General features: G+C 39.5%; 1 protein-coding gene across 3 annotated transcripts in view; it reads left to right on the forward strand.

Annotated features, from left to right (window-relative positions):
* Positions 1 to 7,726: 7,726 nt before the first annotated feature.
* smpd3 (sphingomyelin phosphodiesterase 3) overlaps positions 7,727 to 23,194 on the forward strand; it is a 67,244-nt gene continuing 51,776 nt past the window's right edge. For all 3 annotated transcript variants that reach the window (XM_084060458.1, XM_084060459.1, XM_084060460.1), the window contains exon 1: positions 7,727 to 7,851. The gene's annotated coding sequence lies outside the window, so the exon portion shown is untranslated. The remainder of the gene's footprint in view (positions 7,852 to 23,194) is intronic.

Raw genomic sequence — 23,194 nt, forward strand, 5'->3', positions numbered from 1 at the left:
AGACAGACCAGACAGACCAGACCAGACCAGACCAGACCAGACCAGACAGACAGACAGACAGACAGACAGACAGACAGACAGACAGACAGACAGACAGACAGACAGACAGACAGACAGACAGACAGACAGACAGACAGACAGACAGACAGACAGACAGACAGACAGACAGACCAGACCAGACCAGACCAGACCAGACCAGACCAGACCAGACCAGACCAGACCCGACCCGACCAGACAGACAAGGACCGGACGGACGGACGGGACGGGACGGACGGACAAGACAAGACACAGACAGACAGACAGACAGACAGACAGGACAAGACCGTCGATGGTAGGAGCTGATAAACTGAGCCGAGAGCTTCCTATCAAATTCTAATAGTGTGCAGATCTGAATTAAATTAACATAATAAAACTGTTTTGATTGATTGAATCAGTGTTAGACAAACAGCAGATAACATGCTTTCACTCATCATCTCATCGCAGTGGAAAACCACACCCTCTCTATCTATTCTTCCATCCTATCGGCACATCCCATCATCCAGGCAATTCTCATCCTCTCTTGTGACAGTGGGGTTTAGAGCTCCTCTGGGGATTCTTGCTTTATCATTCATCGCTCTGATGATGTTTCATCAGCCAATGGCAAGATGGCACTAAATGGATTCTCCATTCATAGACTAAGGTGCACAAGGAGGTACAGTCCAAATAGCCAAGAATGGCTTTCCATTTGAAGATGGAACGCAGGATCAATATAAAATCTATTCGTTATTGCTTCATTCAAGAACAACTGTTCACTCACTCACCAATCAATCCAGCCCCCCATTCCCATCCCTTTGCAAACTCAAATCTATCAGAGTCTGAGTGGATTAACAGATGTGTATCAGATTAAAATAAACTGTTTCATTAAAGGTAGTGTAAGTGATATGTTTTTGATGAACAAAAAGGTTTTTGTTAAAAGTTAAAGCTTTGTATATTGTGATACATTTTCCGGTGGGTCGCCAATTTCATCCAGCTTCATTTTTATAGTGTTCCGTTCCAATTGTTTCTGCTTATTTCTTGTTTCATCTCTACCAATTTCACTTGTTTATCCTGTATCCTGTATGAGTTCTCTAGAGACATGCAGGGAGACCAATGTTACTGAACAAACATTCTATAGCAATGATTACTATCAGAGTATATAGCTATTTAGTATTTAACACTTATTTTAACAAAACAAATGTACAGTAATTCATCTCATCACACAAGGACTCATGGACACTCACACAGATTAATTCAATCACTTTACTTCACTCACTCATTCAAGAATCAAGGAGGTTTTATTCGTCACTCAACAGGAAGCAAAATGTTAGAATGTGCCAACACATTCCCACAAATATATCCGCAAGACTGTGCAACAACAGCATTGAATAGCCTACACAAGAGTGTTACATCATGTATAGAATTTGCGTTAAGATCTATACAGTACATATACAGTGCATACTACTGTATACATCTATACATCGTCAGCGTTGATAGGAAAATATTCAGAAATGGGGTTGGAGGGGTAACTTAGTATCAGATTTATAGAATGTGCAGTAAGGTATGTACGTCTACAGTATACATCTTCTCTACAGTATATAGAAGGTACGTATGTACAGCTATTTCTGTATTCATTCTATCTACAGTATACATGCGTTTGGTGTTTGTCTATGGTTATCATATCATTCATTCATTAATGTTCCCTGACCTCACTCCTGGGTGGATGTGTACCGATGTAAGAGGATCATCAGCAGCTTCATTAAAAAAGAGCAGCCAGTGCGTCAGTCAGTGCCAACAGAGGCTTTGAGGGCTAACTGACTGCCTGGGGGAGATAAGTGCAGATCAAGTAGACAGTCCTGACTGACTGAGGGAGGGGGGGTCATTCCACAGCTTGGGAGCCAGGAGGGAGAAGAGTCTACTGTAGGTCACTTGGAACATTGGCCAGTAGGGACAGGGAGAGATGTCCTGTGCTGATCAAAGTGTGTGATAAAGGGTGTAGGGTTGGACCATATCCTACAGTCAGCGGGTTGCCATTCCCTTAATTGCCTTGTAGGTCTTCACCAGTGTTTTGAATTGGATGTGAGCAGCGACCAGGAGCCAATGGAGTAAGCACAGTAGAGCATGCAGGCAGCCCAGCAAGAAGGGAGCTGCAGTAAGTTGAGTAAACCTAGATATGGAGTTGGCCAGACTCCTTGGTGAGGAAGGGTCTGGTGCTCCAAAGTGTGCATTAGCTGACTGTCCAGGACGACTCCCAGGGTCAGTTTGAGCAGGAGTCACCAGGGTGTTGTCTATGGAAATGGAATGATCCTGCAGGTGGTAAGACTTCCTAGAGACGTTTTTTTCCATGTTTAGGTGATGGGAAGATAATATGTGCTCTTCAAATTGGCAGAGGCAAAGAAGGAGAGGATTGCCGTTTCAGTAGAATGGCCAGGTTTCAATCCTGACTGGTTGGCATCCAAAAGGTTATTCTGTGAGAGATTAGTTCGACAATTAGTTGGAATCAACTCTTTCAGGAGATCTGTGAGGAAAGGAAAGGACTGGGAGTGATACCAGTCTGTCGTTCTTGATGTTCGATGTTTCAAGAGATGGTTTCTTAAGGAGTGATCTTGAAGGCAGAGGCCTATTATGGATGACTTGTTGTGAGTGGTAATGAATGGGAGGAGATCAACAGCAGTGGTCTGAAAGATTGAGAAAGGGGTAGTGTTTAGAGAGTACTGTAGATCTGTGAGAGAGGTGGATAACACAGAGGTGGATAACACACATTTCTGGACCATAACTGAATATAGTGGAATGAAGAAACATACAGGCAATAGATGTTGGAGTTAGCATTAGATTAGTTAATCGACTGATGAAGAATTTCTGATATGATTTCACCCTTGAAACACGTAGCTGTCAGGTGTCACATACAGAGGGAGAGACACACCGTCCCCAAGACCAAAGAGTAAGTTTCAGGAGTGACAGGGACTACTGTGCTGCTAAGACTGGGAGAAAATGAAAGAATGTAGGGACAAAAAGGTGAACCAGAGGAGGGGAATTGAGAACGGGGGAGAAGGTGGAAGAGAGTTTTCTTGCGCTTGAGGCAGATGACTGAATTTAAGTGGACTTAGCTGCGGATAATAAGAGGGAGAAGTACTGTATAGTGAAAGTGGGAGAGGTCATCTAATTGGCAGTTTTGTGCCACTTCTTTTTGGCTATTCTGAGGCGTGTTCGCTCAACGGTTTCAGGTAACAAAGGAGCTGGTGGAGACAGATGTGCCGGCTTGGAGACACGACGGCAGTGATGGTCAAAGACAGATGGAATTGTGGGAAGAAAGGAGGAGGTTACAGAGTCAAATATTCAAACACGTTTTAAAGTAATGGGTAGCCAGCGTAGAGCAGCTAAGACATGGGGTAATACAGGGTTTGATTTGTAAAGTTTCCTCAGGTGTTCAGTGTCTCCAAAGACAGCAACTGTATAAAGAAATGTCACAGAAAAAGGATGAGTCCACAGACGATAGGTAATGTGATAAGTTCTGCAGCTTGTATATCTGCTATTTTTGCCAAATGTAACCAGGGTAGTTTTGTTCATTATTGAGGATTTGATTCTCAAAAGAGAAAAGGCAAGATGAGATGGAAAGCATCTATTGCTCCACATGAGCAGAAAAGCAGAGGAAGATAGAAAAACGTCAACATGTTTTTACTGTATGCCAAGGTCCAAGAATGTTTGTCCCACAGCAAGCATTCTCCACACACAGGGGAAGCATACAAATATTTTAGGCGCAGTAAAGGTTACATTCACAAACTCATGGATATATGTCCTCATGATACAACACGCATGTCACTTAGCACTCCAAGTAGCGGCGGCTCCGCCACATATGGCAGCAGAGACAGCACAATACTTTGCCAGCCTTTCTGCCTCGTCTTTGGGCATCCCAAGTTGTCGAAACCTCCAACAAACGTGGGTATGTCCTAGGCTGGATCACCAGAGGAAACAAAGTTCTTAGTCTTGCACTGCTGCTTGGTGTTAAAGCGCTCTCTCTAGTTGTTCTCATGGGCCTGGAAGTCCACCCATTGCTATTCCGACAGCGGGCGGACCCGCCGCACCGCAGGAAGGCCGCCGGGTCTATTGCCTCACTTCCCGGTAGCTGTTCACGGGAGGGGCCGTCGTCACGTAGCCTCGGCTGTTGTTGGTAGAGTCCGCCGGTGAGAAATGCCTTCTTGTAAGCAAACTACATAGTCCACAGAAACCACTGTTCTGAGCTCACTGTAAGTCCTTCCATGAGTTCTCTTCAAATAAGTTGCTGGTGAGGCCACCTACCCCAAATGCCTCTCCGGGTCTTAAATCACATGCATAGATTGTAATGTGCCTCTGCATCTACAGCATGCTGCAGGAGTTATGAGTGCTCAGATCAATCATTCCTCTGCTAAATGCAGTACTGAGAAAAAGAACTTGTGATAGAAGATGGATTCTTTTTTCTTTCTATTTGGGAAAACTACACAGGCCCCCCTCACACACAACACAAAAGTGAGCCTGAGTTGAATCTATCATCTTAATACTGCACTGCATCTTCTGATGATCGATCAAAAAGTAAGAAGGCTGTTTTCTACAGCATGGGTTGAATATGGGCTACTCAGCTAATATCTAGGTGCCAACTCTTACATCCACCACACACCCCCCCCCCCACACACACACACACACACACACATTTGCACATGCACAGGTGCACCCGTGCTCCTGTCCACATTCAGCAGACCACCTCCACTTGGCAGCGGCAGGCATTACTGTCATCTTTAATGGGTCTTGACAGAGCAGGAAAAGCTGCCTTCTATAATTCATTTGAATGCCTTTAAAAGGAATTCATCCTTGACTTCCCAAGTTTGCTTGTGTACAGGCAATATGTCTGCCCCTGAACACATCTAAAAGCACTTTGTGGCATTTTAGTACACATAACTGGAGCAGCAGACAACAGCCTACTAGTGGGTGGATTAAAAGAAAATAACAAGACCCTTTCATTTTACTAGCTGCCGATTTTATATTTTTGGCAGAAAATACTGAAACAATGAGCGCCCACAAGCCAATGCATGGAGCAAATTTACCAGCACTGGACAGATGGCTAGAGATGAGCTCTTACACTGAACATAAAGGTTGTTTTTCCAATCTCTGTGTTTCAGAGTAATGAAAAACAACAGGTGTAAAAGGGAACTCTTCAAAGAGGACAAGAGGGAGCCAATTGTGTAGTTCGGAAAAGATTATTGATTTTGATTGAAATTGATTGAAATTTGTATTAGGCAAAAAAAATTAAACATCACAATTACATTTATAATACTTTGTCTAAAAGGTCTGTCCATTATGACAGTATTTAGAAGCAAAGTTCATCTCATAAAATCTATGAATTTGTCAATTTCTCTATATCTGTCACAGATTAGTGCAAATGGCAGGGGGGAGTTGACTGAAGTTCAACAGCACTTAAATCCACCCACCCATCCACTTCATGGGAGCTCAAATACTAGTCACTCATAAACAAACGTTTATGGCCTATTTCACAGATCAACAAACCAACATTGGTGTATGTAATCTGTCTGACAATCAAACCTGTTCCAACATGTTCTGCTTTTGCAACCCTGCACCTTCTCTATCCTCTGCTCTCTTTATCTGCAGGTCTACCGAGCACCAAGCGGGGGTCAGATGAGGACAATGGATCCTTCCGTCGCCCAGGGCAACCCCTCCTTTGGTGGCTGGCAACATAAAAACTAATAAACCACCCAAATGTCAACACAACACTCCTAGGGTTTTTACAGAGGCAGCCTTTCCAGCAGCCTAAGTTATGAAAAAATCCTGCCCTTTTCCATGTGACTAATGATGCAGGCCAGATCTGCTTTAAGGCAAATGGTGAGATTGCAGGGTTGTAAATCATGTATGCTTACATTATGATTGTATTAGCAAGAGTCAGGAAAAAGGAATTTATCAAAGTGTTTGTGTAAATGAACAGCCTACAGAAGCTGGGATCAGTTTTGGGGCATTACTGGTTCCCATGCAGCTCATTGAAGTTAATTCATTGGCTACCTATCACTTAACTATGAGTAGACACACTATTATAGCTTCCATCTACCCATACGTTTATGTAGATGTAGCAGTTGTGAAAAAATGTAAAACCAGGAACAAGTGGTTCCATGACGCTTGTGACAGACAAGCGTCATGTGAACCATGGCTAACCCTAACCTCACAGAATGGACGGATTAAAGTGAAAATGGGCCTTGTGCACAAAATCATCATGCCCTCCCCCGCACGCACTGTGTGTGGCGCAAACGCACACACAGCATGCAAAATTTGCAAATTATATTCCTTTTGCCATGTTTGCCAAATGATTGCCATTGTAGGTCTGTTTTGTTCTTTGCATGTGTAGCATACAGCACATTAGTTATTGTAACGCCGACTAATTTTTGTTGAGAATGGAGCTCTGGTCCAGACAGAAATCAAAGGCATATTCATTGGAATTAATATCTGTTGGGCCCGAGTCACTTTCTCCACAAAAGTTAGTGATGTAGGCCTACTGCTGTACCCGAATCAGAATTGAATAGGCCGAATCAGATTCTGGATTTTAATGTCTTGTCTTTATGAAATTTTCAAGCATTTCACTTACATTGTCAAGTGCAACAGAGCCATTAGCCATATGAATATTGAGCATTTAAAATCAATACATCATCCATTAAGACAACTACATGACGGCAGAGAGTTTGTTTTAATTGATGACAATGCAGCAGACACCTAACCCCCCCCCCCCCCCTCAAACTGTTTATTGTACATATTTCTTGTTTTTCATACCAGTAACCTGTAAGCTGATTGTATGATGTTCTGCATAGTAGTCTAGTGTATATCTGTCTGTTCTTCTTGCGTGGTGATCTCATTTGAAAAAAGCCTTTGTGCTTTTATGGGCATCCAGTTTAGAGGACCTTATATTGTAAACTGTACTTCCAACTGTACTTCCATGTACCTTTTCCAAGTACTTCAATCAATATGTGCAGATTGTACAGTCTGGCTATTGTAAATTAACCGGATGAGATACTCACCTGCTGCCACTGAGTGGTGGTCGAAAGAGAGAATGCACTTCCAAAGTGTCTACATTGTGTAAATCACAAGCACATGGTTTTCTTATCGTAAATATGAAGTTTTGCCAAATTCTTAAATTTAATCCAGGTCCATTGTTTTGCTTGTCAAATGGCTTTAAATAGAAATTACATTTCCTCCTACAACTGGGAGGCTTTCAAAAATAAGAGTGTATTTATTTTACACAATTGGAAACGTGTAACGTAATTTAGACAACACAGGTTTTATTTTGAAATCTGCCTAGTGGAAGTAGATGAAATGGACCGGGGGTCTCCGGCTGACTAATCGAAATGTTGATTTTCAGGTGGCAGTGCCAGGGCCCCCTTGGCTCCAGGGCCCCTGTGCACGTGCACAATGTGCACAAGCCATAATCCATCCCAAACATCCTCCCGTGTGGGAAAGACATCCTCCCGTGTGTTATGTGTTCTTTTTGGCCAGCGACACTGTCTTGCGACGGAGTATAATGTCGGCGGGAGGAGGCGGTCCATGTGGAAAGGGAGTGGCATTGTGCTGACGTCAGTGGAGCTGTTCAAAGTGTTGTGGTGCTGAGAGGCGACCATGGATGGAGGCAACTCTCTCTCTCCCTCTCCCTCTCCCTCTCTCTCTCGCTCTCTCGCTCTGTCAGTGCGCGGCCATGAAGTGGTGCGTGTAGCGTGGATCTGAGAGCCTCTCATCACACAGCAGCACAAGGGGAGAATATTGCAAAGAAACAGCCGTTATTACAGCAGCCCACCATCGAGAAATACCTCAAAAGTAAGTAGCCTATAACCTTTGTTGTGTCTGAATTCTGGCATAAGGGAATATACAATGGGTTCTTTATCGTCAGTTTATTAATCGCTTAGTTGTAAATCACTACGTTAAGGTAATTTGTACATTCGTGTTGCTTTATAGTAGGCTATCTATCGCATAAAGCAAAGCTACGTGTCTGTCTCGATTAATTAATTGAGCCAATAATTGTCTAACCAAGCCGCACCTAAATCTTTCCCTCGATCCCTCCGTCGGTTCAAGATTTGCCTTCTATTTGCATGAGAGTAGGGATTGGATGTTCAGAGATTCTCGCTTTCTCTCTTCTCTCAGTGTGTGTGTGTGTGTGTGTGTGTGTGTGTGTGTGTGTGTGTGTGTGTGTGTGTGTGTGTGTGTGTGTGTGTGTGTGTTTAGTGAGTGAGAGAAGAGAGAGAGAGAGAGAGAGAGAGAGAGAGAGAGAGAGAGAGAGATCGCGCACGTCCTCGCACGCACGCCAATAAAGGCAATAAGAGGGTAAAAGGGATTATTCTCGAAGTCGATAGTTTAGAAAAGATCACTACTATGGAATAATGGGAGCGGTTCATTCACAACACCAAGCTGTCATTTGTACACTTCAGCGTTGACCCACTGCCCGTTTTGCTTCATGGTTGTGTTCAGACTGAATGTAGGTACACTGATAGAACTGCTTGTCAGAGACCAGGGTCTTGAAGTTGATGTGGTTCACACAGTGGGTGAATTCTGCAATGCATGGTGTAGTCTTTGGTGGAAAATAGCAGATCTACAAGCTCATAGCGCTCCATGAAGTGACGCGCTATGAGCTTGTACAGTATATCTGCTATTTTTTAATAGCCAAAGTATAAAATATGACTAAAATAAAAACTGACACAGATCCTTTCCCGGCATTAATGGGTTAACTAAGACACACAAATGGATAAATAAACACTGGATTCTACTGTTCATATTGTGTAAATTCAGTAATGTTGAATCCTTTGAAAATGGTACTGGCTTCATACTAGATCTTCAGTTCTGTGTGCTCTGGTATTTCCCTTCTCCCATCTTTTCTCTTCACCCAGTTTCCAGTCCTGTCCTTTTCTTTCTGCTCTTCCTCCGCTCTCCACTGAGCGCCTAACCTACTGTCTCTATTTCACTGCTTTGGCTGATGTGATGAAAGAGGGTCAGGCAGGTGCAATAAAACGATCCTTGCAGCTCATCAACACATTCAGAGAGACATGGAAGAATATGTTTCAATGCCTCTATATTTCTTGTGGAGCTGTTGCACTTTTGTCTATATTCTATGTGATGACATTGAGCGCCCCATTATTGCTGCTTTGTTAAAAGAACAATTCACTGTACATTTTAGGTGGTGTAGAGGTGGTGGGTATAGTGGGTATAAAGTGTGCTCTGTTTCCATTCAACATCACACCAAGCAGGTGGTCTGGTCATGGGGAGATGGCAGGTCAGCTCAGGCAGTTATGCAGGTGGGGCTGCTAAATGGACCGCTGAGCCCAATGACACCTGATATTGGTGTATCTGGTTTCTCAGTGTTCAGGTGGATGGCCATCACTAGTGCCAAGATAACAAAATAATGTGCCGGTCTATAGTTTGGCCATATGCATCCATTGATTTAGAGTATAGGCCAAATTAAACTTGTAGTGCAGGGTGACGTACAAGAATAATTTGGCACCGGCACCCTGCATGCATTAAACACAACCATTATGAGCATGAGTCATTTTTTTAAAATCAATTTTTATCCCACGATTTTGTAACCCCATTTTTTACACCCAGTGCCAATTGTCTGTAATCCTGGGCACTACACTCCCTCTGCCAACCTAGGGAGGCCAGGGCCGAGCTCATGCCTCCTTCAATGAGCATGAATCATTATAGAAACATTTATGTTGCCTAACCGTATGATTCCATGGAGCCCCTCCTCGATGAGGTGTTAAGCTGCAAAGAATCTTCACTTGTGCCACGACTTAACGCCCTCAAGTGGGTCTTTCTCTCTCTCCCGTCCTGTAAGTACCATACAGTACATTGCTAGCTGAGTAGCTGTAGGTCTGCTGTGATGTGGGTGGGGTGAGAAGTGCGAGCTCAGGAGGGCTTGATTGGTCCTACTTGACACTGTAGAGAAGCTGGTTTTCCTACTCAAGGCCTGCTGTGGCTAATCAGAGGTATTGTCTAGCAATAGCTTGTATAGGCAGAGAAAACAGACCATGTTGCATAATTGCTCACATGTCACACACGCAAACATGCATACAGTGTATGCAAACCCCTCATGTTATTTGCCTGCAGTGGGATTCCGTTTCCATTTGCCACAGTGGAATAGAATAGAATAGAATAGAATTAATTTAATTTAATTTAATTTAATTTAATTTAATTTAATTTAATTTAATTTAATTTAATTTAATTTAATTTGATTTGATTTGATTTGATTTGATTTGATTTGATTTGATTTAATTTAACAGAATGAAAATCAGAACCAACTTTATTGTCACATCACTGGTTTGCAGGTGTAAAACATTGGGTGAAATTCGTTTTTGTGCAAGCTCCATCGTTTTTGTTATTTCCATAAAAGAGAAAGGGGAGAAGAAGAAGGGGTTCAAGGGGAAGACCAATGTATCTGTATTGTAAAGATGTGTAAATATGTAGATTCTACATATTTACACATCTTTACAATACAATACAATTTATTTGTTGTCCAACTATCACTTAAGAATTGTCTCATATCCTCATTAAGCCTTATCAATATGAAAATGATCTTGCCATCATTTTCCTTTGAAATTCAGGGCCTCTTTCATCAATGAATACATAAACCTCTCTCTCTCTCTCTCTCTCTCTCTCTCTCTCTCTCTCTCTCTCTCTCTCTCTCTCTCTCTCTCTCTCTCTTTGCATCTCTTTATTGTTCTCTCTTTTTCCAAGTCTCTTCCATAAATGTATGAGTAAAGAGGAGAAACGGGAGACGTTTTTCTTGCTCTGTGTTATTGTCCCATGAGCGTTCAAATAAAGAACAATTACAGTACCATCAATATAAGAAGTCACAGCTGTTAAGTGATTCCCGGCAGATGCTTTTTGTGTCGTAGTCATGAAATATGGGCCTTGAGTGGGAGGTGGGCTCTTCTACAAGATCTCCAGCTAATAGCTAAATGTGTCCAATTTTTCAAGATGTGAGCTTTCAGAGCACAGCTTAGTCCTTAAGCTGTTTGATCCAACCTTGAATGTCAAACATAAAACAGTATCATACACGGCAGAATCTGAAAAAGAAAATGTAACTCTGTATAAAGAGTGTATATATAGACCTGTAATATATATATAGCCTATATGCCTGAGTGCAGCACACGATTGGGGTAAAGTCTGGTTAAATCTTGCCATGTCATTAATACTTAGATAGCATACTGTGTAGGCTTTACGTGCATAATGACTGAGCAGCATATAGATGGACTATAAGATTACAGCCTACAGATACTGTAGCCTAATTAGACTGTGTAGAGCTTATTAGAGAGCAGGCGTAGTCACCACATTCACTTACCGATCGCTCCTCCACCCTGAATCCCTTCTTCACTCTTTCATTAAGTCTCCTTTTCTGAATGCCTGGGCTTGGTCATTTCAACATGCCTTTATGTGCATGTATACTTTATCCTCCCTATCTCTATTCTCTATGTGCCTCTTATCTCTATCCCTCTCTCCGTGTGAGTCTCTGAGTACATGTGTATCAGCCAACTATCAACTATCTTGTTCCCTACATTCATGCTGGCAGGGTTATGAGCCTGACAGCATGAGTATGCTATTCTTTTCTTTGACCATGCATTTCCCACAGGATTGAGATGCAATGTTCTGAGACACTCTTTGTTTAATTTCATATCATATTTAGTCAGTCGAGCTTAAAGATGTATGTACGTACTGCTTCACAAAAAATGTAGGCAGAGTTCCAAAGATTCCATATGGATTTTGACCCTCGCCTCTATCATATGTAGCCCTGCTGACGTAGGATCAGGCCCACAATAATCCTGATTCTCCGATGCTTTGTATCTGGTCTGTGCAAAAACACTCTCTTATTTACAACAATGTGGAAACCACACTAATTAAGAGCACTCACAAGCTGTTGGCTCACAATCAAATCCAACCAGAACCAACAAGGTAGACTCTTAAGGGTAATTCAAACCCCTGCGATTTTTCTGATGCTTAAAGGTACTGTATGCTCTGTTGTATGACAGTGCTGTGCGCTGAAAATAGCAGACCAACAAACTCGTAGTGAGCTTGTATGTTGCCATTTGGTTGCTATTTGGTGTTGTGAGTTTGTAGGTCGTACTAAAAAATACAAATTCCCTGGATTCCTTAGATCATCAAACAACTCCCCAAATAGACCACACCCATTTCCACCTGACAACATATTATGCCATTTTGAGTTTTCTTCGAAATACACTGCTCTTACTGCAGTACTACTACAGTAGTACTAGCTTGTCCAAAACTCCAAAACGCATAAAATGACTCAAAATACTGTATATAGAGCCAAAAGCGATTTAATTTACACCTATACTGTGGTGCCACAAATCCTTCTGTTTGTTACAGAAACATTACCCCCCCCACAAATTTGTGAGCGGGCTTTGAATTGGTTTCAGTTCTGTCCATAGGGGGAACCACAAATGTTGCACCGTCTGTTGAACAAACTCTATTTCTCCCCGCATCTTTCTCGTGTCCTGGCGGCTGCACTCCACAACTGATACAGCCCTGGGTAGTCAACCAGGCCTGGCAGAGATCTGTGCTCTAAGGAGCACACTTTTATAGTTTGTTTTTGTGCTTTGTGTTTCACTTCATTTACATTCAGCTTTTGTCTAGTGTTTTGTTGAATTATAATCAGAATAGATAAAAAGGAGGTAAAAGGAAAGCCGGAAGCTATCCAGGCAAGGTAAACAGCTCTGCCTCAGGGAGCTGTGACTGTCTTAGGATGCAGGCAATGCTTTTTCACATTTGGTTTCATAGAATAATCTCTTATTGTGAAAACGTGGATAAATATAACAGCTAAAAAGACCAATATTGCACTGCATTAGTAGACATACTTCCACGTTGTTACACTTGTATCACCTTTTTGAAACTTGCCATAGCATGACATTAGGGGGATTTGGTATTTTTGCACCTGTGCAGTAATAATCACTGTACATTACATCAGTGTATAAGTGTAAACCAGCTGTACCATGTCTGGCTAACATGAGTATAACTCTTCTCACCCCTGCAAAATGAGACAAGAACCATCAAATGAATGCTGGAGGTGTTCCAGTTGTGCTGTATGAATTTGAACCTGAGTTCAGGTCTAGGTTTGAATATGCAAAAGAAGAAGTCAGGCAGCGACATGCTGCGGAGGCAGAGGACTGAGATTAATGCTGGCGCCGGTACAGCAGCTGCAGGACATTAGAACCACCATTACAACCAGTGGATGTACAGTAGGACAAATGGGAATTGATTATGTAATGTCAACAGAGGGCGAACACCAGTGCTGCCACACATTTTATATTTTGGAAACAATACTTCAGGAACTGATGTTGGCAATGTGTGTAACTGTAAGTCACTCACACTCAATTTTACGAGGTTTGAACCACAATTATAACTTATGATGTTTTATTAGGGTAGTACAGAATAGACGGGGAAACAGATCAGCAGTAGGCTGGAGGACTGATCAATAGGTTTGGTGCATGATTTGGGGTTAGTCGGTCGATTTGGTTGGTTGCCAAAGACACACACTGTGCAAGACCTGGTACTTAGAGTATCTAACCCAGAAGTACCAGAAGTGCCATCCAAGGAAGTTACGTTGATGCTTTGCGAATCTGTTCATCTGTGCATGAAACCTGTGTTATGATTGGTAGAAAAATACAGCTTCTGGAGGAAGTACATACAATGGAAGCAGCCCTATAGACACACTCTGCATTAGGTATTACCAGGCTTTTCTCCTCGTAGATGAGAAAAGGTTGGGAACGAGGCTACTAAAGACTGAGGCACAAATGGGAGTAGGTCCTGTCTTTATTTATAGAACTTCAAATTGGTGACTGGTAGGAGTTTAGGCGTGGCGTGTGGTCCTTCCTCCTGAACTTCAACTATTTTCATAACTCTAGATGCATGGATGTCAGAAGCAGCATACATCAGCTTTTTTTTTAAGATTTGTGAAAAGAGGGGGTTTAGTCAAATTTTGCATTATGACTTAGAAGGGTGGAGTTTTGCTATTTGTGCCTGACACTCTTGTATGACAAAAAAAACATAAAACGTAGAAATATGGAGATACATGATACATGATATACTATCATACAATAGGCTAGCATAGACAACATCTTACTTTTCCTGATTGTGACACTCCTGTGGTCACAACTTTAGAACAGCATTCTGTTCCCATTTTGAGTATGGTTAGGGTTTATCATGGCTATATCAAGACACAGCAGGGAAGTTAAATGGAGTGCTGTATTTGTTATCAACTATTTAGTATTTCTGTTACTTATCCAAGTTTTGACAATGATGGAGTAAGTCCACGGAGCCAAATGGGGAAAAAACACCGGCAGGACATACACACACACACACACACACACACACACACACACACACACACACACACACACACACACACACACACACACACACACACACACACACACACACACACACACACACACACACACACACACACACACACGTATACACAGAGCAAAGGGCACAGGATTTAGCACATGCCTGCTAGACGCACATTGACCTCACTTTATACTGTGACACATAGAGATTATATAAGTCCTTGTTCTGAGCAGTGCACACACACACAGACACACACACACACACACACACACACACACACACACACACACACACACACACACACACACACACACACACACACACACACACACACACACACACACATGAAAACTGAAGCGTTAGCAGCAGACAGTCAGACAGGAAGGACAGGAGTTCAAGTGGTGATCACGGAGTCGTCTCTCTCCTCTTACTCTTCCAATTGGATTTCTCCAGATTATATCAACAATATTGTTTATGACAGAACGCTAAGCTTGTTTCCTCTCTCTCTCTGTGTGTGTGTGTGTGTGTGTGTGTGTGTGTGTGTGTGTGTGTGTGTGTGTGTGTGTGTGTGTGTGTGTGTGTGTGCGCGTGCACGTGCGTGCGTGCGTGCGTGCGTGCGTGTGTACTGTATGTATATATATATGTATGAGACTCGAAATGTGTATGGTATTGATTGAAATGGTCTGCCATGCTTTAAAGTTTAGATGTTCCATAAATTAATTAATTTAAGCTAATATGGAATACATGGCCCAACAACAATAATATACTTTGTTGTACAACAGTGTCACGGTATTTTTTTTTGTATAAATCAGGCTTAACATACTGTAGGTGCTTACATGTATTTGTCAGTAGCATTTTGACTCAATGAAAACTTCATGATACAACACTTATTTTAGGCTTTTTGAAAAGGTGACATGGCATTTGTCCGAGACACCCTTGTTCCGAAGTACCATTGGTCCAACAGCATGCATTATAAATCTTTACTTCATCATACAAGAAGGTCGCACAAAAGTAGTGACAATAGCAGAACTACAAGCTCACTGTGTGTTGTATCAGATCGACTATTTTCATTATTTTAAACGTTTTTTTTAATATTTAAAAAAAACGTTTGTACATAGCCTACAAAGTTTCCACCCGACAGCAACGAAATGCTTGGATGGTCTTCAGCGTGTAAAAGTCTTTTGTGAAGATCTGTGAAGTCAAACAGGTCTGTGCTGAATCTTGAAACTAGATACAGTACATCCTAGATATCCTCTCATGCTTGAGCTATCCATTGACAACAAATGGGATAAGTGGTCAGCATTCAAAGGCATTTCTTCCAGATCTGTGATGTGTCTGTGAAATAGAAGCTCATTAGGATGCAGAAAATAAGCACTCATTACAATACACATCTGGCATCTCCTTGAGCAACTTTTGAGGGGAGTTGCCTCTACCTTTGTGTGAGATTTGCTTCATGTTCACCAACGTTAATTTAACCACTTTCAACCTGGCATCCCTTTATTGGGCGGGTCATTGTAGGTGAAATTATAACATTTATTGTTTTCAAAGTGTTCATAAATAGCGAAAATAGCCAAACTATTAAGCTCATAATGTTTTGCGGTGTGGCACATTGTGAGCTTTTAGATATTTCCACTATTTGTTGTACAATGAAGTATATATGGCTTGTGACGGCCATTGCCTCTCTGCCTCCACTGTTGGCTAGCCGGCAGCCTCAGTGATTAGTGCAGTGGAGCAGGCCGTCGCCCGTCAGACCAACTGAGTACAGCTGGGTTTGGGGAAGGTATATAAAGACCTCTCTTTTCAAATTTTCTTACTATTTCTTTCCTCTTTTGAAGCAGGTTGTGCTTCGGCTGCCACCTGCCCTGTTTGGGTCCTAACTCTTTTTGTTTCAGTTGCCTTCCACCTTTTTATGCAGCACTCACACAGCACACTCCATACATCCATACACTGCAGACGTGAGTGATTACTGACTTGCTCACACCTCATACCCGTTTATTATTATTGCCATACTTTATTTAATTTCGAACTATAAATATAAGTTTAAAACGTTTGACTTGTGTGTGTTTTGCCATGTATTCCCTTGTGCATGACAGGCTTCTGTGGTAACCACTTCAAATTCAATACATCATAATCTCCAACTGAAAATAGCCGATCTATAAGCTCACAACGCATCACATCCCCAAGTGAAAAAAAAATATGCTAAATATATTTTTCAGAAGTATACTTAATATACTATTTTTGTACTTAATAAATTACATTTAAATTGTGTTATTTTGGAACCACTTAAGTAGTACTTAGTATATTAAAAGTTGAACTAAAGATATGCTAAAACATATCTTTAATATACTTTTATGTACTTTCCCCCCCCAAAAAAATACAATTTAATTACAACTTTACTTAACTGAAGTACAATTGCTGAAGTATACTATCATTACATTTATAGTGCATTATAAATACATATCAAGTACTAAATAAATATATATAGAGTATATAGCAATTATGCTTAAAATATACAATCAATGTATTACAAATATTCTTGGAGTATAAAATAAATGAATGTGAAGTATATTTTTAATAATTTCAAGTATACTATCAATGTAATAATAAAGTATTTAAACTACAATCCAAATGTGCTAAAATATACTTTCAATGTAATAATAATGTATTTCAACTACAACTCAATTTAACTAAATGTACACAGTTAGTTAATTTAGAATATACTATTATTACATTGAAAGTATATTTTAAGCATAATTGCTATGTACTCTATATTTATTTATTTAGTACTTGATATGTATTGGTAATACACTATAAATTGAATGATAGTACACTTTAATGACATCAGCAAAACTGTACTTCAGATACTATAAGTATATTTGTAATTAAATTGTATTTTTTGTGGGGGAGAAAGTACATAAAAGTATATTAAAGATATGTTTTAGCTTGTCTTTAGTGCAACTTTTAGTATATTAAGTACAACTTAAATGTTTCCAATCAACATAATTTAAATTGAATTTGATAAAAAAGTACAAATGAGTATATTCAATATTCTTCTGTGAAATGTAATTTAATATTTTTTCAAAATAAACCTACACGAATGGAAGAGCAATGTAACGTGAAGGCTTGAGGTTAAGTTGTCTGTAAGAGCCATGACAACTCTCAATTGATACAACCTTCAACAACACACTCACGCTATATTTAAGGATGTGAAAAGGGGAGAGAGACTGACCAAACAAACAGACATTTACACTCATGGTTTTACTAACAAATGACATAAAATACCATAAATCACCAAATAGCACCACAACAAAACACTAAACTCAATAACCCATAACATAACCGCACTATGCATTCCCATATTCAAATAATAACACAAATAAGAACAATAACACAAATTTCCCAGCATGCACTGCGCCTCAGTGCATGCTGGGAAATGGACTCCATCTAGCCACCATAAATGTAATGATAGTATACTTTAATGACATCAGCAAAAGTGTCCTTCAGATAGATACTGTAAGTATATTTGTAATTAAAGTATATATATATATTTAATTAAATAAAAATGTGCTTTTCAAAAGTGTATTCATATAACGTTTATTTTTTGTTTAACTTAAGTACATTTAATGTTAAATATATTTAAATGATTATAGTATAAGTGCTTTTACAGTATATTTATAGTAGATTATCCTCAATATGCACTTATTTTAAAATATACTATAATATACTTATTAAAAGTATACTTTCACAAAAACTATTTAAAATATGTTCAAGTATATATTTTTGTAAGTATGTTAATGTCTATTTTATTGAAGTTTCACTTAAGTAACTTTTCATCAGTGTATTTATAATATAAGGCTGAAAAAATATAACGAAAAAGCATTATACTTAAAGTTTGCTTTAGTATACTTTTTAAGTATACTATCATGAATATGTTCCCGGATGCTATTAGTAATATACTTCTTAACATTATACTTGTTATATACTTGTTTTAAAGTGCATTCAATATATACTTCTACAAAGCACATGAAATACTAACTAAGCACATTTTTTTAAAGTTCACTAATGTGCTTTGTAAAAGTATATTTTTAATGCACTTTAAAACAAGTATATTACAAGTATAATGTTAAGAGGTATATTACTAATAGCATCCAGGAGTACTATACTTCTTGAAATTATACTTGTAATATACTTGTTTTAAAGTGCATTCAAAATATATTTTTACAAAGCACATTAGTAAACTTAAAAAAAGTGTGCTAAATTACAAATTAATTTATGTTAGTATTTAATGTGCTTTGTAGAAATATGTTTTGAATGCACTTTAAAACAGGTATATTAGAAGTATAATGTTAAGAAGTATATTACTACTAATAGCATCTGGAACATATTCATAAATAGTATACTTATAAAGTATAGTAAAGCAGACTTTAAGTATAATACTTTTTCCAGTATATTTTTTCAGCCTTATACTATAAATACACTGATGAAAAGTGAACTTTTAGGAAGTAGTACTTAAGTGAAACTTCAATACAATAGGCATTAACATACTTACAAAAATATATACTTGAACATATTTTAAATAGTTTTTGTGAAAAGTATACTTTTAATAAGCATATCATAGTATATCTTAAAAGAAGTGCATATTGAGGATAATTTGCTATGAATATACTTTAAAAGCACTTAAAATATAATCATTTAAAATATATTTAACATTAAATGTACTTAAGTTAAACAACAATTCAACAGTATATGAATAGACTTTTGAAAAGTACATTTGAATTTAATTAAATATATATTTTTTGTTTAGTAGACTTTTCACATATGTCCTAAATTACAAATTAATTTATGTTAATATTTAATGTGCTTTGTAGAAATACGTTTTGAATGCACTTTAAAACAAGCATATTATAAGTATAATGTTAAGAAGTATATTACTAATAGCATCCGGGAACATATTCATAGATAGTATACTTATAAAGTATACTAAAGCAAGCATTAAGTATAATGCTTTTTCAGTATATTTTCCAGCCTTATACTATAAATGCACTGATGAAAAGTGTACTTTTACGAAGTAGTACTTGAGTGAAATTTCAATACAATAGGCATTAACATACTTACAAAAATATATACTTGAACATATTTTAAATAGTTTTTGTGAAAAGTATACTTTTAATAAGCATATTATAGTATATCTTAAAATAAGTACATATTGAGGATAATTTGCTATGAATATACTTTAAAAGCACTTAAAATATAATAATAAAAAATATATTTAACATTAAATGTACTTAAGTTAAATAACAATTCAACAGTATATGAATAGACTTTTGAAAAGTCCATTTTTATTTAATTAAATATATATTTTTTGTTTAGTACACTTTGAACAATGTGCTAAATTACAACTTAATTCATGTTGACATTAAATGTGCTTTGTAGAAATATATTTTGAATACACTCTGATTATATTTGCTAAAATATATTTTGCCCAAAAATGCACTGTTAGTATGCTTTGACAAAAGTTCAAATTGACAATTAACATACTTTTTGCGCTAAAAGTATACTTTAGCACAAAAAAAATACATTTTTTTTTCACTTGGGTCGCAATGCGTTGTGAGCTTGTAGATGTGCTATTTTCACAATCTGGCTTAAGTGGTTATTCTATAATGTACCTTTTCCCTTCCTAGAAATGTAGTGGAGTCAAAACAATATTTGTCTTTGAAATGTACAGTGTAGTGGAGTGGAAGTTTTAAGTAAAGTACAGATACTCAAAAAATGTAAGTAAATACAGTACTCAAGTAAATGTACTTAGGTCCACCACTGTGCACGCACGAGTGACCATGCACACTGAGTGCCGGATGCTGTTGGCAGATTAGTGCGAACAGACTGTGTGGACATGTATATTTTGGCTGAGAGGGAGAGCAACGGAGAGAGAAGAAGAGATGGGCTGGGAGGGAAAGGGAGAAAAAAAATGTTTTACGACTTCTGCTTATGGACTTATGGATGATGTTTGGGTAACATTATTGAATATACAGTATGTGTCCATGTTTATACAGGTATGTGCATAATGTCGGTGTGTGTGGTTGGTTGGGTGGCACTGGATCCTAATTAGTGCTGTTCCATTGGTTGCTTGTGGTGGGGGAGAGGTTTTGGGCAGAGTCGTACATTTGTGTGTGTGTGTGTGTGTGTGTGTGTGTGTGTTTGTGTGTGTCAGATGTGGTGGTTTATGGTTGAAAAGTGTGTGGCTTCGGCAGCCCATCTCTCACTGATAATAGGGAAGCGAAATCCACATTGAGCACGTCTCATAACTGTGTCCTTGTGGAACCACTCTGATGCTCTCTCATTACCTACAGTACACAGCCTCCAGCCTATGTTCTGACCTCAACATACTGCCTGCATTGTCCCTACTCTTTCTACCCTCTGTATATTTCCATTATGTTTCAATATATCATTCTCTTTCTGCTGTTTCTTGTCTGTCTGTCTGTCTGTCTGTCTGTCTGTCTGTCTGTCTGTCTGTCTGTCTCGCTCTCTCTCATACAGTGGCTACTAACACTTACCTGTGTTTGCTATGGCCTGAACTTTGGTCCATTTCCATGGCAACATTTACCACTCTCCCTGGAGGACAATGCCAGTGAACCAGTGGCCATTTGTTCCTCGACTCTCTGCATTGATTCCTATGACCTTACTCCCTTATAATTTCCTGCCTTTTCTTTCCTCCTACTGCGATCCCATATTAGCAGCACAAAGATGATGTGAGGTTTGCACAATCTGAAATTAGTATAGAGTAAAATAAAATGTTAATCTATCCATTTGTAACTCTGAGTCTACAAATGTAACCAAATGGACCCGGGATCTTTTGCTTAAATTAGAGAGTTAGCTTCAGGATCGGGCAATAGTCCAGTTCAAATAACCACTGGGCAACAGTGGAAGCAAATGTTCAGCTCTTTGATAGCTTGCCTTCCAACCAATCAGTGTTAATGTGGTCAAGTCAGATCTCATTCATTTATATAGCACATTTCATACGACAAGCGCTGACTCAATGTGCTGGTATCAGCTTTTAAATGTAAATCTACCGTCTGTAGGAAGTGTTGCATTCATTCTATTCAGACATCACTTCTATGTTAGGTCCATGATGCCTGCTTCCCAGTTACAGGATGTGAAAGTAAATCTTCGTTCTAATGTTAAAAATAGAATATTGATGTTCCTGTGTGTGCCTATTTGTACTCAGTGTGCCTATGTGTACTGTGTGTGTGTGTGTGTGTGTGTGTGTGTGTGTGTGTGTGTGTGTGTGTGTGTGTGTGTGTGTGTGTGTGTGTGTGTGTGTGTGTGTGTTACCAATGTACTTTTTCAAAGAGTCATTGCTACAGAAATACTGCGCCCTCCCTCAAGTTCCTCACTTAGATGACATTTTGGAGAAGGGTCATGGGTTCCATTTTTCCTCTGGTCTTTCACCCAATGTTCAACGTCACCGTTGCTTCACTCATTCTGTGTCACACACACTGGAAACAGACAATGCCAACTCAATGTTGTTCCGACTGCAGGCAAATCCGATTAGTTTCTCAAATCTGATCTTTAGGACTGACTGTCCACACTGCTATTTACAAGTGATCAGAGCGGATTTGTGTATTCAGATTGTCCATCTATCTGCATTGGTGGCTGTGGTAACGATGTAATGACATAGGCGTGAGTAGCAGATATTTTTGTGGCGTGGGTGAGTGAGTGTTGGTTGTAGAATGAAGTAACTGTTCATCTGTGGTTGTTTGTATTGTGTTTATTTGAAACCTAAACTGTGTTCTTATTTGATCTGATTGGAGTTGGGCCTTCTTCGGATCCAGATATGATAGAAACCAACATGCTAGCCTCTGTGGTGATGAAGCATCTCGATGAACTTTGGGGCCGACCATCGTGTAAATTGCCTATTTTCAATGGGCAACACTGTATGAAGTATAAATCAGACTTAGTTGAGTATCCAGACTTAAATAGACACATCTTTCGAAACCAGATTTGAATGACATTTCAAACAACCACAAAAGTCATACTGTACAGTGCCAGATTTATTTTTTTTACTGCGTGGCTCCTGTGGGATGAGTCGTCTAGAGGATCTGTGAGTGAGTCTTTCTGTGAGCCTTAATTGAATTTCAGGTGAATTTTCAGTTGGCAACCCTACACATGAGTGAATTTGTTGTTGGATGTTTGATTGTTCTTTCACATAAGATCAGTGGACCGTTTTTAGTCTGAACAAAAGTAGTGCAAATCAATGTCAGACCAATCTATACTGGTCTGTCTAAAGGCAGCAAGGGCAGGGAGCGTGTCAACTGTCAAGTGTGTTTGATTTGGATGTAGCCTATGTACATGCGTTAACAGAGTGGGAGGCATTGAAGTGGAGCATGTGAGAGTGCATGTGTGTGTGTGTGTGTGTTCACGCCATAGAGTTAAAAAATAATAGAGAGGGCACCGGAAATCCCCGCCCATCCACTTGCATTGAGTTGCTCACCCAGTGCATACTCCTTAAATCACCCCTTCTTCCGGGTTGGGAAATGTGACGGGCGGGGCCTATTTGGGGCTTCTGTGACATGTTTTGCGCAACCCCGTGCGCAAGCTTGTCGAGCCCATTTGTCGAAACCGTTTTGTCATGATAGGCGAACGTTGGCGAAAATAGCACATCTACAAGCTCACAACGCTTTGCAGCGTAATGCATTGTGAGCTTGTAGATCGGCTATTTTTGCCAAAGAGATTTATTTGGTGTAGAGGGAAAAAAGGAAGGGGCCAAGTACAGACCCTGGGGGACACCTGTCAACAAAGTATATAGGGTTTA

The sequence above is a fragment of the Gymnoscopelus microlampas genome (genome assembly GCF_963454915.1).
Source record: "Gymnoscopelus microlampas genome assembly, chromosome: 6".
NCBI lineage: Eukaryota > Metazoa > Chordata > Actinopteri > Myctophiformes > Myctophidae > Gymnoscopelus > Gymnoscopelus microlampas.